Below are 16,619 nucleotides of genomic sequence, written 5' to 3' on the forward strand. Positions count from 1 at the left end.
ACGCAGAGACAACTTGAAATTTATTAAAACACTAGAATACAGGTTTACGCGATAACTGCATGTTTTGATATGTATGATTAACGGATGCATTAGTTTGGGTGTAGAAACTTGCATTTGTATTGGTATTATTTGTGTAGAACTGGTAACTGCTTTTAATTGAACTGTAAAGCATGATGGTGATGCATGCGAGTTGTTCGAGCCCTTTTTAAGTTAGGATGTTACTCAATTCAACCCTACCCTACCATACCCTACCCTACCCTACCCTTACACTACCCTAACCTACCCTACCCTACCCTACCTTACCCTACCATACCATACCCTACCCTACCCTACCTTACCCTACCCTACCCTACCCTACCCTACCCTACCCTACCCCTACCCTACCCTGCCCTGCCCTACCCTACCCTACCCTACCCCTACCCTACCCTACTCTACCCTACCCTACCCTACCCTACCCTACCCTGCCCTGCCCTGCCCTACCCTACCCTACCCCTACCCCTACACTACCCTACACTAACCTACCCTACCCTACCCTACCCTACCATGCCCTACCCTACTCTACCCCTACCCTACCCTACCCTACCCCTACCCCTACCCAACCCTACCCCTAGTCCCTACCCTACCCTACTCTACCCTACCGTACCATATCCTACCCTACCCTACCCTACCCTTACCTACCCTACCCTTACCCTACCCTACCCTTACCCTACCCTACCTACCCCTACCCCTACCCCTACACTACCCTACCCTTACCCTACCCTACCCTTACCCTACCCTACCTACCCCTACCCCTACCCCTACCCCTACCCCTACACTACCCTACCCTACCCTACCCTTACACTACCCCTACCCCTACCCCTACCCTACCCTACCCTACCCTACCCAACCCTACCCCTAGTCCCTACCCTACCCTACCCCTAGTCCCTACCCTACCCTACCCTACCCTACCCAACCCTACCCCTAGTCCATACCCTACCCTACCCCTAGTCCCTACCCTACCCTACCCTACCCTACCCAACCCTACCCCTAGTCCCTACCCTACCCTACCCCTAGTCCCTACCCTACCCTACCCTACCCTACCCCTAGTCCCTACCCTACCCTACCCTACCCTACCCTACCTACCCTACCCTACCCTACCCTACCCTACCTACCCTACCCTACCCTACCCTACCCTACACTACAGTACATCGGGCTACCCTACAAAAATTACCGCATGTAAATCGGTCAAGTGGTTGCTGAGATCGCAAAAGCGAGCAACGCCTCGCAAAAGCGTGACCACGGCCGGCCGGCCTAGAATACAGGTTTACGCGATAACTGTACGTTTGGATAGATATTGTTGATAGGGCTATTAGTTTGGTTGTTGAAACTTGTATGTTCATGTCAGTAGGGTTAAGTTTGTTTACTTACTTCATTTAGCTGTATGGTAGGCATGTAGGTATATGCGCTTTTCGAGGAGCGCTGCAGATCCGAAGGTTTGCTCGCTTCGCTCGCACTTTGCTCGCTTCGCTTGCTCGGTAATAAATTTATTTTATTTACTGAAACCTGAACCTAATACCTGTACCTGCGCCTATACCTGATGCTAATCGAAAACCTGTATTCTTTAAATCCACAGAGTTGACTTCCCGAGCTGGCTCTCATCGTTTTCACTCAGTTTGGCAAGCGAAGAAAATGAGCTTAGAGCGCGTGCTCTCTGCTCGGCGCCGGCCTCGGCCAGCCTGGGGCAGAGATTCACGCGCTGACGCCGCACCCCTGGTCCGATTGCGCCCATCTTTTGATACGATGGTCCGCCCCACCCAAAGTTTGTGGTCACCAAATTTCACGTCGCTACGCGGCGCCGTGCCGGCGCAAGAAGACACATACGGCTGACGGACGCAGAGACAACTTGAAATTTATTAAGTAAGACTAGAATACAGGTTTACGCTATAACTGTATAGATTCGAGATATATGTTTAAGGGGATTATTAGTTTGGTTGTTAATACTTGTATGTTTATGCCAGTAGGGTTAAGTTTGTTTACTTACTTCATTTAGCTGTATGGTAGGCATGTAGGTATATGCGCTTTTCGAGGGGCGCTGCAGGTCCGAAAGTTTGCTCGCTTCGCTCGCACTTTGCTCGCTTCGCTCGCTTGATAATAAATTTATTTCATTTACCGGTAAAACCTGTACCAAATACCTGTACCTGCGCCTATACCTGATCCTAATTGAAAACCTGTATTCTTTAAATCCACAGAGTTGACTTCCCGAGCTGGCTTTTATCGTTTTCACTCAGTTTTTTAAGCGAACAACTGAGCCTAAAGCGCGTGCTCTCTGCTCAGCGCCGGCCGCGCCCAGCCTGGGGCAGAGATTCGCGCGCTGACGCCGCACCCCTGGTCCGATTGCGCCCATCTTTTGATACGATGGTCCGCCCCACCCAAAGTTTGTGGTCACCAAATTTCACGTCGATACGCGGCGCCGTGCCGGCGCAAGAAGACACATGAGGCTGACAGACGCAGAGACAACTTGAAATTTATTAAAACACTAGAATACAGGTTTACGCGATAACTGCATGTTTTGATATGTATGATTAACGGATGCATTAGTTTGGGTGTAGAAACTTGCATTTGTATTGGTATTATTTGTGTAGAACTGGTAACTGCTTTTAATTGAACTGTAAAGCATGATGGTGATGCATGCGAGTTGTTCGAGCCCTTTTTAAGTTAGGATGTTACTCAATTCAACCCTACCCTACCATACCCTACCCTACCCTACCCTTACACTACCCTAACCTACCCTACCCTACCCTACCTTACCCTACCATACCATACCCTACCCTACCCTACCTTACCCTACCCTACCCTACCCTACCCTACCCTACCCCTACCCTACCCTGCCCTGCCCTACCCTACCCTACCCTACCCCTACCCTACCCTACTCTACCCTACCCTACCCTACCCTACCCTACCCTGCCCTGCCCTGCCCTACCCTACCCTACCCCTACCCCTACACTACCCTACACTAACCTACCCTACCCTACCCTACCCTACTCTACCCCTACCCTACCCTACCCTACCCCTACCCCTACCCAACCCTACCCCTAGTCCCTACCCTACCCTACTCTACCCTACCGTACCATATCCTACCCTACCCTACCCTACCCTTACCTACCCTACCCTTACCCTACCCTACCCTTACCCTACCCTACCTACCCCTACCCCTACCCCTACACTACCCTACCCTTACCCTACCCTACCCTTACCCTACCCTACCTACCCCTACCCCTACCCCTACCCCTACACTACCCTACCCTACCCTACCCTTACACTACCCCTACCCCTACCCCTACCCTACCCTACCCTACCCTACCCAACCCTACCCCTAGTCCCTACCCTACCCTACCCCTAGTCCCTACCCTACCCTACCCTACCCTACCCAACCCTACCCCTAGTCCATACCCTACCCTACCCCTAGTCCCTACCCTACCCTACCCTACCCTACCCAACCCTACCCCTAGTCCCTACCCTACCCTACCCCTAGTCCCTACCCTACCCTACCCTACCCTACCCCTAGTCCCTACCCTACCCTACCCTACCCTACCCTACCCTACCTACCCTACCCTACCCTACCCTACCCTACCTACCCTACCCTACCCTACCCTACCCTACACTACAGTACATCGGGCTACCCTACAAAAATTACCGCATGTAAATCGGTCAAGTGGTTGCTGAGATCGCAAAAGCGAGCAACGCCTCGCAAAAGCGTGACCACGGCCGGCCGGCCTAGAATACAGGTTTACGCGATAACTGTACGTTTGGATAGATATTGTTGATAGGGCTATTAGTTTGGTTGTTGAAACTTGTATGTTCATGTCAGTAGGGTTAAGTTTGTTTACTTACTTCATTTAGCTGTATGGTAGGCATGTAGGTATATGCGCTTTTCGAGGAGCGCTGCAGATCCGAAGGTTTGCTCGCTTCGCTCGCACTTTGCTCGCTTCGCTTGCTCGGTAATAAATTTATTTTATTTACTGAAACCTGAACCTAATACCTGTACCTGCGCCTATACCTGATGCTAATCGAAAACCTGTATTCTTTAAATCCACAGAGTTGACTTCCCGAGCTGGCTCTCATCGTTTTCACTCAGTTTGGCAAGCGAAGAAAATGAGCTTAGAGCGCGTGCTCTCTGCTCGGCGCCGGCCTCGGCCAGCCTGGGGCAGAGATTCACGCGCTGACGCCGCACCCCTGGTCCGATTGCGCCCATCTTTTGATACGATGGTCCGCCCCACCCAAAGTTTGTGGTCACCAAATTTCACGTCGCTACGCGGCGCCGTGCCGGCGCAAGAAGACACATACGGCTGACGGACGCAGAGACAACTTGAAATTTATTAAGTAAGACTAGAATACAGGTTTACGCTATAACTGTATAGATTCGAGATATATGTTTAAGGGGATTATTAGTTTGGTTGTTAATACTTGTATGTTTATGCCAGTAGGGTTAAGTTTGTTTACTTACTTCATTTAGCTGTATGGTAGGCATGTAGGTATATGCGCTTTTCGAGGGGCGCTGCAGGTCCGAAAGTTTGCTCGCTTCGCTCGCACTTTGCTCGCTTCGCTCGCTTGATAATAAATTTATTTCATTTACCGGTAAAACCTGTACCAAATACCTGTACCTGCGCCTATACCTGATCCTAATTGAAAACCTGTATTCTTTAAATCCACAGAGTTGACTTCCCGAGCTGGCTTTTATCGTTTTCACTCAGTTTTTTAAGCGAACAACTGAGCCTAAAGCACGTGCTCTCTGCTCGGCGCCGGCCTCGGCCAGTCAGGGGCAGAGATGCACGCGCTGACGCCGCACCCCTGGTTCGATTGCGCCCATCTTTTGATACGATCGTCCGCCCCACCCAAAGTTTGTGCCCAGTAAATTTCACGTCGATACGCGGCGCCGTTCCGGCGCAAGAAGACACACGAGGCTGACAGACGCAGAGACAACTTGAAATTTATTAAGTAAGACTAGAATACAGGTTTACGCTATAACTGTATAGATTCGAGATATATGTTTAAGGGGATTATTAGTTTGGTTGTTAATACTTGTATGTTTATGCCAGTAGGGTTAAGTTTGTTTACTTACTTCATTTAGCTGTATGGTAGGCATGTAGGTATATGCGCTTTTCGAGGGGCGCTGCAGGTCCGAAAGTTTGCTCGCTTCGCTCGCACTTTGCTCGCTTCGCTCGCTTGATAATAAATTTATTTCATTTACCGGTAAAACCTGTACCAAATACCTGTACCTGCGCCTATACCTGATCCTAATTGAAAACCTGTATTCTTTAAATCCACAGAGTTGACTTCCCGAGCTGGCTTTTATCGTTTTCACTCAGTTTTTTTAAGCGAACAACTGAGCCTAAAGCACGTGCTCTCTGCTCGGCGCCGGCCTCGGCCAGCCAGGGGCAGAGATGCACGCGCTGACGCCGCACCCCTGGTTCGATTGCGCCCATCTTTTGATACGATCGTCCGCCCCACCCAAAGTTTGTGCCCAGTAAATTTCACGTCGATACGCGGCGCCGTTCCGGCGCAAGAAGACACATGAGGCTGACAGACGCAGAGACAACTTGAAATTTATTAAGTAAGATTCTTGTGTGTTTGTATTGTTTTAATTTCCGAGAGGGTGTCGAAAAAGTCATTTAGACGAAACGCGTCCACCCAATGTGCTGTGTAACCCGTCTCAATATATATATAGAAGTCTATGCCTAAAGTTATATAAAGGCAGGCAGCTTGCTGAACGTCCGCTCCGAGTATACCTACAGGCTACAGCAGACCAGGATCTGCGACATCAATGCCGGAGGTGGCTGCGTCGCAGGATGTGACCTAAAAACCGCAACGGGCACGGTAAAATGGCGACGCACAACACATTTTGATCATTCCTGATAGTCGTGAGGGACTACGGCCAGCATCGCTGTCTGCCTGTCCTGATAAACTGCACCACAATACACGGTCTACTTGTCCTGATAGACTGTCCCGCAATACACGGTCTGCCTGTCCTGATAGACTGTGCCGCAATACACGGTCTGCCTGTCCTGATAGACTGTGCCGCAATACACGGTCTACCTGTCCTGCTAGACTGTACCGCAATACACGGTTTGTCCTGCTAGAATGTACTTACCGCAGGACACACCACGTAGGCCGTCCAGTGCTTTCGAGACAAAAACAGACATGTAACTAAAATGACATTCATCGCAAGGTCAGAAACCAAACCAAATTAGAAAAGCACACTGTGAGTAATGTGGAAATGGGGTAGACACCAGGGGATAAACAAGTTCAGACTGTAAAAACGCAGCGTATATATAGGGCCGGATGGTTATAGTGGTTTGATAAAAATAAACTTTTCATTTCAGTGATGGCCAAGATGGCATCATGGCTATTGCAAAACTACAGACGCGATGGTAAAAGTTGAACTTGTTACAAAGTTGCAGCAGATAATAGCTGACCATTCCTAGTAGAAATATAATCCCTAGTCAATATTACCATAAACGAGCACTCTGCCAATCATATTACGCTATTCTATATTGCAAAATTGACCGTCAGCCTTAATTTGATATGCATAATGCATTAACATTACATGGTCAAATTTAATGGCTGTTTGCCCACGGGTCTCATGTTCCAGATATTTCAAAATGTTTTATTCAAACCACCTTCAAGTTCAGGGTTTGTATGGGGCATTCCTTTTTAAATTGGAGTATACCTGGCCAGGACGCTTCATTTAAGGCCAGGACGCTTCATTTGGATTGGACTGGACAAGGCTGCTGCTCTCTATTAATTGGATAATAAACTGGTGATGAAAGGTAAGGTTAAAATATTAGAAAACGGATTTAATACTAACGCAAGAAACATTATTTCAGCTTTACCTTACCTCCAAGCCAGCCCAACTCCTACTGTACGGCTGAACAGAAAAGGGCGGACAATGCGGTACTTGCCTCTGATGATCCTCCACCGCGCCTGTAAAACAAGGAAGACGAAAACGTTAGTTGGTGCAAAACAAACTTGAATGGCTTTAACGGATTATTCATATACACCATAAGCTGAAGCCCATCATTATGCCAGCTTTTATAAGCAACATATTTACATAATGGCAAATACTCGTAAGGTCAGTACATTCGCACTATATAATACACGATAGCGTGGTTCCTGAAAATCCTCTTCTTTTACAACGGTGGGCAAAAACAAACAGCTCGGGTGAAATGACGGCGTAGCACGGCAAGCATTTAGGGCACCAGCCTCTCATATAGTAGGTAGTGGGAACTGCCGATCAATTCGGCATCCCAGCGTCTATTTGACAGTTTTTGGCCGCATGCCTCGGTTCCAGCGCGGCCCGGGGGCCGTCACGCGCCATTCAGCCGAGTCGTTAATCATTGTCGGCCGCGGTGCGTGGGTACGCAGCATGTGGTCGACTCGGTACCGTCGGCACCAATAACGGTTTGACACAGGTAATACATGCCTTTGTCTCATGCAATGACACCGTGCAGCGCACACCAATGATGCAACATTCTAAACACAGTGTTGTAATGGTTTTACGCTGATTATTGACCGACTAATAGTGGTTTGAAAAGAACAAAGTTCCTGTTCATGAACTTTTATTAAAACAATTTCGTTTGTTTTCCAAGGACAGGTATTCTCGTATTCTCCATCAAACCGGTGACATGAGTAGCAACCAAAAGCGAGATAAAAGAACACTTACTTTATTCCAGCCTAACGAGTATTGAAACAAACCGAGCGATCGCGGCCACACGCTTACTTGCGCGCCCAGAGCACAATCTGACATACTGGAGCACTTGTTCTGTGCTTATCCCTCACACAAATTGTTTGTAAACCATTTCTGAGGCAGTTCGGTCTTCAACAACCTTTTTTTACTCCCACACCTCAATGTATGCAGAATACACTATCTGACTGAGCTGCTTGTTGCGAAAGCATGACTGATCCGCTCGAGGACGTCGCTTTCCGCATACTGAGAAGGAAGAGCACCAACGTTTTCCATCTCATCCTGCGGTTCGCGGGCAAAGCCGAGCGGGAGGTTGTTCATACAGGTCGATGTCGATGTCGACCTACAGCCGGTGAATGTCAAAGCAAACACACCAAGCCGACACAAATGAGGTCCAAATAACGCTGGAACAGTCCATTGCAGGATTCAGGCCGGCATGCGCCTGTATTACCCATGGTTTTAGAGCAATGGAGACAGTTGTTGCTACGGATGAAACCAATACAAACGTAATGCAAATAGGTGCAGCCATAAGAGTTGACACCATTGGATCATAATAGAACGAACCAGACCCATTAAGTTTTTTTACGAGTACCTATGTATATAAGAGCACAAATATTTTGATGAGGTAGTTGAGTTCGAAAGAGGATAGGTATTAATGCTTTAAATGAGCTTTCTCCACTAGGTTCGTTATCAATACTAATGCATCATATTAATACATGCAAATACGATTTCGAAAATGTTTTACGATGTATTTTCTTGCAAATGTAAATAAGTCCGTGTGGTATGACAGTTTGACGTTTTGTGTCGTTATATGGTCCATAGCACTTCGCTCAATTTTCTGAGTGTGCCGTACAATTGATGCTGACAGCCATTTTCGAAGCCATTAATAATCGACCAACATTTCAATTCAAGCGAAATGCATAATTCAGTGCCTGCAATTCAGCGTCGTAATAGAATTGTGGGACAATATACATAATAAAACCGTTGACACTTAGCCAGCTTTTAAACCCAATAAATCGCTTCTACATTGCACCATAAATTACTCTATAAATACATTTGACAAAACATAAATTGATCAATGTTAACCCGCGCCGTGCTGGTGGCCTGAACTTTCCGCCGAGTGCTGGGGGGGGGGGGGGGGGGGGCGTTTTCACGCCCCCCCGTCTAACTCGGCTCCTGGGCCACGTAGCGACACGCGGTAAGCGGCAATCGAAAGAGCGTCAAAAATAAGGACGAAAACACTTCGGTCATTTTTTGGGTCAGGTCAAAGGTCAGGTCACCAGAGGTCACCAAAGGTAAAATGTTGACTATTTCAACATTTTGGAAACTGCCAACGGCTATCTCGGGAACCGATAGAGCTACAGCGCCGCGGAAAAGCGCATTCGATAGCCCTTTTACAGACCTTTCTGAGTAATGTCCTCAGATTTGACCTCAGGTCAACGGTTTAGCCTCCAGAGGGCAAAAACTCCAAAAATAGCCGTTTTTACGAAAAACGTTTTTTCGTCAATAACTTTTGACTCATAAGCGCCATGACATTACTTTTGCCAGCATCGTGTTTCTCTCGTCGAGACGCGTCGAATGAACTATTCGTTGACCTTGAAAGGTCATTTTGAAAATTTGACCTCAGGTCAAGGTCATGACCTGACCGAAAAGGGTCATGTTGCATATCAGTCGATCCGTATCGTCGAGCTGAACACATCTGACGTGTTTTCACCGCTCTAGCACGTCTCTATCAAAAGTTATAGCCAAAAAACTGCTGGCGACCGTTCATGACCTGAGATGACCTCAGGGGCACACAGAGGGGTCACAGGTGCATTTTTCCTATTCAGTGTGTCATGTTTACCTATGAACCGATGTTTGAGAGCGTTTTGAACGATATTCGTCCAAAAGAGGCGCATTTCAATTTTCTCCCATTGACTTATAATGGAGAGGTCGCAAAATTGACCTGACCTTAGGTCACAGATATCAAAAATCCGAGATATACATTTTATACATACTGTTACTCATATCAATCGCTGAAAGTTTCAAAGTGATCGTTCAGTCGGTGTAGCTATAGCGAGCCTTTGAACTTTTTCTGAGGTAAGGTCACTTGACGTGACCTGGTGACCTGACCTTGAACGGCCTAGGTCTGAAATTTTCACAACATGTGCGGAAATGATGTAGGAACACGTGTACCAAAAACGGCGGCGCTGCGCGCCGCCGTTTTTGAGATATTTGCGAAAAACCTGAGGGGGGGGCGTAAAAACGCCCCCCCCAGCACGGCGCGGGTTAAACAGGGAGAAACTGCTTATGATCGACTTCTAGTGACATAGTTGAGCAATCTACAGAAAAGCGGCTATTCCCATGGCCTCACTCCAATCGGATCAAAGTGCTGGAGCTACCATCCCCCATACGGCGAATTCCAACACCTACTTCCCCTGCCACGCAATTTCCTAATCCGCCCGCGGTCGCCGCATCTGACTCCGTTTCAACTCATCAGCCTTGTGCAGTGATTTGTCCGCCCACTTTGAGTCGAACTGCCAGCGCGCCGCGGCGCAGTACCGCTCACAATCTCTGCCGGCGCCGGCCCATACCGGGCGGCGTCCCGAAACGCCTCAACTGGGCCGCGCCGGCCGCCGCGCAGTGTATCTCCGCGCGACAGGTGACGTCAGCGGTGCGCAGCGGTGACCTCGCTGACCTCTCGGGGTCGGTCGGGGTCAGAGGGGGGCCGGGGGACGGGGGGACGGAGACCGATGGCCGGCAATAACTCGGCGCGGCCGTCGGCCGGACAATGCCGCGATCTGAGGCGCGTCCTCAGTCTGAGATGGACTGCAGTCCCCGGCGGCGGCGGCCGGGGCACAATGAACCGCGGCGGCGGGCAGCGCGATAGCGGGCCGGTCACGGCGCCAGATAACGGCCGCTGCGGGACCGACTGCTCCAGTTTCAGCCGCCGGTCCGCGGGACTGAATGTCCAAGTCGCTGGACTGAGGGACCGACTGTCACAGCCACTGCTCGAAGCGACCGATCGTTCCAGTTTCAGACGCTGCCCTGAGCTCAGAACCTAGCTCAGTCCCTAGGGACTGAGTGGTCCAACTGCTGCTCACAGAGACTTTATGTCACAGCGACTGCTCTGAGAGAGACTGGGTGTTGCGATCCCTGTTCTGAAACGAAATGTCTCAGTTCCAGTCACTGCTCTGCTCTCGGGTACTGAGTGTGAGGGTGAGGGTGACATTCAGTGACTCTTCTCTAGCAGAGTCACTGAATGTGCTGACTGCTGCTCTGAGTGACTGTACCCGCTCCTGCATATCAGCAGTACGGGTGATTTACGTGTGTATCCAGATACGGTGGATATCCTGATGGAACGGTCGGGTTATCTCGGCTGCCGGGGTGATAGAGGATGAGGGCGGCTCCTGGACATATTTATCCCACTTCCACTGCCCTGATGGCTGTGCGGCCATGCAAGATGTACCGAAACAAAGGGCTTTGATATCGAACACATCTAACTAATGTGCTGCTCGAAAATAACAAAGGCACAACGATGAGTCATCTGAGCAAGATACGCAGATGCAGAGCAAATGAGGTTGGTCATATCAGGCATCAGAGTTTGTAAGCGGTAAGACCACAATGCATGACTGTTGCGCTATTCCGCAGAAAAAGCGCGAGAGAGATCTCGGGAGGTAACCACATTGGAATATCCATGGATAACTATTTAATGAATAAATTTAAGAATAAGAGCATGGGTCTGTACACGGAGTAGAAAATGTAGCTTGCATGACTTTTGACTATTTTACCTCCGGAATACCGTTTACTTTCCTGAGAACTGCAGGATCCACGCCGATATAAGAAGCAGGCTCTGTTGGGTCAGCCGGGCTGATACAAATATTTCATCTAAACCTCGCCCTGAATTTTCTACATATATTACACTAAAATGCAAATTAATACTGTATTATGCATTTTATTCGATACTTGAATTACTTTTATGCCAGTTGTTCGCAATGGAAAGAGGACCACAACACCTCTCCCCTCTCTATCTCTCCCTCCTCGCTCTCACCTCCACGCCAAACGAGCGCCGCTCGTGACGAAAAGCGGCATCCCTGTGGCGCCATTTTCTCATCTGACGTTGTCATGGCAACCATCTTGTGCATTGATCGGGGCGGCGCGGCCGACGCCGTCTTACACCGGCGGGCGCCCCGGTGAGCCGAGACCACTGGGCCGGCACGTAAGGTGAGCCGAGACCACTGAACCGGCACGTAAGGTAAATCGAGACCGGAGGGACCGGTACGTAATGTGGAGTGAGACGGGAGGGATCGGTAGGTGAGGTAGATTGAGACGGAAGAGAGATTGGTGAGTACGTAAGGTGAACTGAGACGGGGCTGATTGGTACGTAAGGTGAACTGAAACTACTGGAGCGTTACGTAGCGCACAGGAGGGATCGGTGCGTAAGATGAACTGAGACGGAGAGATTGGTAAGAAAGTAAGGTGAATTGGAGCGATCAACTCAGCATGCAAGGTGAACCGAGCTCACAGGATCGGTGCGTAAGGTGAAGTGAGACGAGACAAGATGCAACGTAAGGCTAACAGATGCCAACTTGATCAGTGCGCAAGGAAAACTAAAACGACCGGCAGCTAGAAGGACGGGCGCGAGAGGGAGACGGGCAAAAAGAGACAATGAAGTATAGATAAATGAGAGAAAAGTGCCGATGAGAAGAGAAAGGAGGAAATTGGAAGCCAATGGAAGCAGAAAAAGGATTAGAGCTCACCGTAAAGCAGATAACGACCACGCAGAAGAAATAGTCATTTTATTCGGCGCAGTGTGGAAAAGGTATAGTGACGTGGTGCTATTATCCCTGACTTGGCTGCCCTAGTAGAATAAAGGAGAAAATAAACCGACAGAGTAGCAACAATTTAAATAAAGTTGACGAGCCTTAAAGTCAATGATGCATGAAGCTAAACTTCTAAAGCGTATGGAGCCAAAAAGAAAGTGTGCTAGGTTCCCTTATTGTTTTTTTTTTTTCATAACCGGATTGTCACATTAGTTTTCAATTCCCAGCCAAGTGTCATCCAAGAGCTGTATCATTTCCCTCATGTGTTAAAAACGACGAACATTTCCTATACGCCTCAGGTTCATTAGGTCTTTATATGAGCTACTGTATCACATGAATATGGATAAGCTTGATGCCAGGAGAAAGGAGCCGTGGCTCCTTGTTTTCGAAGCCGGTTGGTGAAAGATCTGATGCAATATGCTAACTTTGGCTTGTACCTATATAGCATCTGCAAATAAAGCCCACAGCCCCTGTCGGTCCGAGTTGCAGCCGAGACTTGTCATCAATCGGTTTTGAAAGCCGCCGAACATAAATGAGCCTCCTTAGGCTGCTACGTAGGAAGTCCATACTTCTACACCATATGATGCACGGTCAAAAACATTTTGAAAATGCCTTGTCATCTTATCTTCAAAGCTGTTAACCGGAATCCTCAGCGACAGCTAGTGGAGCAGTTGACCTGTCTTCACCAAATAAACAGCAAATAAAAATGCGGAGGAACAGGATCTATCTGCCTCGAGAGGAGCGAAATGTCATTCTGGCACCGCATTCCCCATTCAGAGCGACACCTATAGCACCAAAGTCAGCCTGCTGCGGTCGAGCTCAGGAGCTCAGCAGGACGTGGCGACAGTGGCGCCATCAGTGCAGCACAAGAGGTGACAGTGCTGCCACGGAGTCACCACCGTAGCGGCGTCGGCCGGCGGCGCCATCTGCTGGTCACTGAGGCACCAAGTGGCGCTGCCTGGTGACCACTGAGGAAAAATGTAGCGCCACCTGTGGTGTGGGACACACCGACCGAGATGGCCCAAACTGGATTTCTATCTGTGCAGCAACTTTTCTATATGGTAGAGGTCTAGTAGTAACACATCGGCTGCTTGAAGGTATTCCTGCAAGATTCATCTAATCGTTCATTCACTATGCTGAATGCTGGATGAGGGAAGAAGATAAGTGCGGAAAATAGAAGAATCGCACTTTATTTCGTCGTAGGCTTCAACGATGCTCCTCCTAAGCCAGTGATCTAAGTTATGAGGCCATTCGTGTTTACCTATCTAATTATGCATCTATCTAATTCTATCTAGTTATGTGTCTGTATCTATTTCATGTATTTTTGTGAGTTTATGTTTGCCGATACTGATAGGTAATGCAGCCGTCTCATGGCAATACCTTGCCTACTGCAGAAAAAGTCAAGTAAGCAACAAACAAACAAAAAACATGGATTCCGATGATAGGTTATTAGGATATGGAATAGGTAGCACTCCAAGTTCAAAACATATCTGGTACCTATTAGATCCAATAGGGTCTAATACTAGAAGACATGCAGCGCCGATCGCACGCGAGGCCACCAATGGAAGCTCCTGAAACCCAAAGCCGAGTCGAGGCCGAGAAGACGGACACTCAGTGCACGGGATATCAACGACTGGAACAGTCTGCCCAAGGAGGTTGTGGATACTGAATCCTTTAATCAATTCAAGTCTCGACTAGACACCCACCTACCTGGTATCAGATGGACGATAGACAAGTATCAAATGTGAACGAGCTCGATGGGAACGGTTCTCTACAGGTCATGTGGCCCCCTAATTCCGATCATGTTAAGGCAAGGTAAGGTTCATAGGGTGCATGTGATCACAGGGGAGTGTGCAGTGTGCACAACAAATGGAATGGTTTGGCAATGCAACATGAACAACAGAATAACGCATGAATTATACAAAAGGCGGCCCATGTCTTAGCACACATCGCATGGGAAAATCCGTACCAATTTCCATTGAGCCACCAGCAAAGTGTACTTCGCACCATAGATCTGTGATAGCGTTCGATCAGATAGGCTTAGAGTCAAGAGCGACCCGGTGTTGCGATGCATTGCGATTGAAACACTATAGACATAGGACACATGGAGAGACAAATCACTATGCAATGCATCCCTCACGACTCACGAGAGCCAACGCGATAGCAGAATACGAGAAAAATGATAAGACATAAAATAAGTAAAATTTACAGGGCTACAAAACTGCTATCTCGGATTTTTGAATTTTTTGAGTTTTGACCCCCCAAAATAAAAAAGAATTTTGGATATATTAGCCAAAAAATCCAAAAAATTGAGTTTCGAAAAACCGGAATATGTACGATAGTACCTACCGTCTTCTATCTACATACCAAATTTAAGATCGATATCTCTCTTTTTTTGGCGAAGTTAGAGCGAAAAAAAAACTTCAAAAATGATGACGTCAAATTCTCAAACTCAATTTTTGGCAGTTCTAGACCACGTCCGGCAAAACAAAGACCACCATTAGACTCCCCGTGACGAGCTGCATCGAAGCGATACCCATTTTATGCAAAAATATCAGCTTAAAAAATTGCCCTAATTTGACCTAACCTTGACCTGACCTTCAAAAGAAAGTAACATAAGCTGGCCCCAAAGGCTGCCTGACCCACATAATCGCATTTGTCATGTAAAATGGACCATAAAACATGTATCACACGACACTTTCATATTGTGACCCCCAGTGACCTGACCTCTGTGACCTGACCTGGTATCAGTGACCTCAGATAGCAAAGTATGTGTTTGAAGAACAACTTACCATCGATAATTTCTAATAAATTACAAATTTACTCGATTTCACAACACATTTCTCGAAATGCCTGTGAACGGTGAGAATCCGACCTTTGACCTGGCCTATGACGTCATCGGTTTGACCTAGGTCAATGAAATTTGGTCAAAAGGTAGTTCCCCGGTGGGGCTATCGAACGCCGTTTGAATTTTGAAAATCGACCGGTAAATTTCCGAGATCTTAGGGGGGGGGGTCGAAACGCCCCCCCCCCCCCAACGGATGGTAGGGTCCATCAATAACCCTACGGGACGCGGGTTAACAAGAATCAGTTATGCTTCTATGGAGAAAATCTGCGAGTAGCTAAGTGGCCACAATAAGCGGCTGGATTTATCATCCGAAAATTTATTGAGCGGAACCGTATTTCGTTATCAACAGCTACAGCTTGCATTCGGATCATTATCAAAACTTGGCCCTAAAGCAATGCCATCAACCAGGTCAGGTTAAAGGGATAATGTGGATATTGGATGATGCAAACTTGCGGAAGCCTAGCAACAGCAATCTGAAACTAGGCAGTGCTCAGCGTCGAAAACGAATGATGTGGGCAGGTTGGCCGCAATGTTTTGTATCGTGGTTGCTAGTGGCTAGTTGGTGGCTGACCGCCCACCGCCGACCTCATCGGCGTAACTATTTAAGATGGACGCTTCCCAATACCGGGACAGATTAGTCGCTCTATGCTATTGACATTGGTTGTAGAATCATCGACATAGATACCCAGTAAATTAGCATAGAAATCCGGTGCTGATATTGCAACTGATAAGTTTCGTTTTGCAATGTAACATCAGTGAACACTACGTTGCAACACACCTTCCAGCTCGGTGAACACTTAACACGCTAAGTCCGAGCCTCCGACAGGAGCCCATCCATCATCCAACAAAACGTACCATCACTTATCACACCAACAAACCGTCGTCTGCATCGCCGGTCGGTTCATTTCTCACCCGCGGTGGCCAAGGCCGTCATACATCTGTTGACGCTGTAGCAAACAGTCTAGCCTGCCGCCGACCCCGCACCACTGTCGCTACCGTTCCCATCGCCAAATCGACGCGTCACGATCCGCCACCTAACGGCTTGCCTCACGCCACTCGCCGCCGTGATGCAGTGAGCAGCAGACGTGACGTCACGCGTCACGTCACGGACCGTCACGCGACTCGTCACGGACCGTTGCGTGTCACGGAGGACGTCGGGAACGCCGGGGGCCGAGCGCACGCCGTGAGAGTTTGGGTGAATTCGGCGGACCGACTGTGCACAAGGTCAGGGTATTAGTCGGTCAAGTCT

At 48.4% G+C, this 16,619-nt stretch overlaps 1 protein-coding gene across 3 annotated transcripts in view; it reads right to left on the reverse strand.

Moving 5' to 3' along the window:
• Nucleotides 1-16,619, reverse strand: part of LOC122363435 (intraflagellar transport protein 52 homolog) — a 117,125-nt gene that overhangs the window by 68,475 nt on the left and 32,031 nt on the right. For 2 of the 3 annotated variants that reach the window (XM_043332707.1, XM_043332705.1), the window contains exon 3: nucleotides 6,939-6,960. The gene's annotated coding sequence lies outside the window, so the exon portion shown is untranslated. Of the gene's footprint in view, nucleotides 1-6,874; nucleotides 6,961-16,619 lie in introns of all 3 variants that reach the window. The other variant, XM_043332706.1, reaches the window with a different exon arrangement.

Source organism: Amphibalanus amphitrite, unplaced genomic scaffold (assembly GCF_019059575.1).
Source record: "Amphibalanus amphitrite isolate SeventyFive unplaced genomic scaffold, NRLGWU_Aamphi_draft 000620F_arrow, whole genome shotgun sequence".
In the NCBI taxonomy this organism is placed as follows: domain Eukaryota; kingdom Metazoa; phylum Arthropoda; class Thecostraca; order Balanomorpha; family Balanidae; genus Amphibalanus; species Amphibalanus amphitrite.